We start from the raw sequence: 2,284 nt of genomic DNA, 5'->3' as shown, positions 1-2,284 counted from the left end.
TTCTACTGGCTCTTTTCAAGCTTTTTTGTTTTTGCATTATTCTCTAAAGGCCACAAAGGAGACTTATCCCGTTCTTCAGTTATCAAAGCTATATCCACTAGACCTAGATCGTGCTTTCATTCAAACATTTTATAAACACCTTGTGTATATGGCCAGCCACTGTCTACAACTCCAGATGTAGGTCCTGGAAATCAAGAGATAAAAGCCTTGGCTCCCAAGATGCTTGGGGGAAACATACAATGAGCATACACGTAATTGGCTCTTTGACATAAGCTGCTTTGGGAGCAAAAAAAGTGCACATAACCCACATGTGGAATGTTATCAAAGGTTTCCTGGATGACACGCCATCAGACAAAGTCTTAGTCAAGCATAGAAGGAGGTAGAAGGAACTGAAGCATAGACACCTATCGCTCAATGAAATACTATTTTTATCTCTTAAATTCATGATATACTTTACTTCTATATAATTAAGTCCTTGAGGCCAGGGACACTTTTTTTTTTTTAAGATTTATTTGTTTATTTATTAGAGAGAGAGAGACACAGAGGCACAGGCAGAAAGAGAAGCAGGCTCCTCGCAGGGGAGGACCCCGGGTCATGCCCTGAGCCAAAGGCAGACGCTCAACTGCTGAGCCACCCAGGCGTCCAGAGGCCAGGGACACTTAAGTTCTGTTTTACTGCAGCTTCTTCTTTTTTTTTTTTTTTTTTATTTATGATAGAGAGAGAGAGAGAGAGGCAGAGACATAGGCAGAGGGAGAAGCAGGCTCCATGTACCGGGAGCCCGACGTGGGATTCGATCCCAGGTCTCCAGGATCGGGCCCTGGGCCAAAGGCAGGCGCTAAACCGCTGCGCCACCCAGGGATCCCCTTTACTGCAGCTTCTAACAAAGAACTTAGTGAACACTTTGTAAATTTAAGGCTTGATGGATGACTACATCTTACATTCCACAGCAGTCAATAAGGAGCGTTTGGTAAGGACAAAAGTTGTTTGGGGGCTATGAAATTTATTTCTCCTTACCCCATTAAGTATATGAAAACGTAAGTGCTGTGATTCTTGAAGTACACTGCAGTTGATGTATCACCACCACCACTCCCTGCCCTAAGCTAAAATCAAAGATCCAACTAAAATTAGGATCAGACACTGGTGTAACATTAAGGATGGCTTCCTTTGTGCCTTCCTCCCGTGCTTCCCAATGTTCTCAGGGTTGCATTAAACCACGATTTTTTTTTTTAAGATTTTATTTATTCACTGTTGAAAGAGCATGAGAAAGGGAAGGGCAGAGTGGGAGGGGGAGCCACGTATCTGAGCTCAATGCAGAGCAGAGAGGTAGGCCAACCCTTTGACCCAAGATCACGACCTGAGCCGCAATCAAGAGTAGGATCCTTAACCGACTGAGCCACCCACGTGCCCCTAACCATGTATTTTTAAAATAATAACAAATTTAAAATTCTTTTTTAAAAAAGGAAAATTATGTTAAAACATTGAGCACTGGGATCCCTGGGTGGCGCAGCGGTTTGGCGCCTGCCTTTGGCCCAGGGCGCGATCCTGGAGACCCGGGATCGAATCCCACATCGGGCTCCCGGTGCATGGAGCCTGCTTCTCCCTCTGCCTGTGTCTCTCCCTCTCTCTCTCTCTCTCTGTGTGACCATCATAAATAAATAAAAAAATTAAAAAACAAAACAAAAACATTGAGCACTATTCACAAAGCTCCTATTTTCAAAAACAGTATTTGGGCTGTCTTACGTTATTGCACCCCTGGACCAGATGAAAGTTCAAAATAGTTCTAAAAAAGGACGTGGATAAAAATAACTTGGGAGGAGCGTCAATCCTTTGGGGTTAGACCTCTACACTCACACCTCGCATCTCCTAGGTCCCGGGTGTTCCCCGGGGCCCCTCCTCCATCCCCGCCCCTCGTTGTATGACGTAACCGAGACTCCTCCCCTCCCCCGCGCGCCCGCCCTCGACCCCGCCTCCTCGCTCCGGCCTGCAGGGCGCACGCACGCTGGCACGCCCCCCGAGCCTCCATGGCGCACGCGCGTCCGTCCCAGCCCCGCCCAGTCCGGGGGCGCGTGCCTTCGCGCTCCGCCCCCTGGCACCGCCTCCTGCCCCGCACGCGCACGCACGCTCGGTCCCGCCCAAGCTCGTCCTCGTGCGAGTAGGTCCGCGCCAAAAAGCCACGCCCCCGGCGGCCACGCCCCTGACGTCCGCCCGGCACGCTCCCCGGCCCGGCCCCGCCCCCTGGGCGCGCGCGCTGGCCCCGGAAGCCCCGCCCCCAGGCGGCGCCCGT

The sequence above is a fragment of the Vulpes lagopus genome, chromosome 4 (genome assembly GCF_018345385.1).
Source record: "Vulpes lagopus strain Blue_001 chromosome 4, ASM1834538v1, whole genome shotgun sequence".
NCBI classification, from domain to species: domain Eukaryota; kingdom Metazoa; phylum Chordata; class Mammalia; order Carnivora; family Canidae; genus Vulpes; species Vulpes lagopus.
This window is presented reverse-complemented; position numbering follows the sequence as displayed.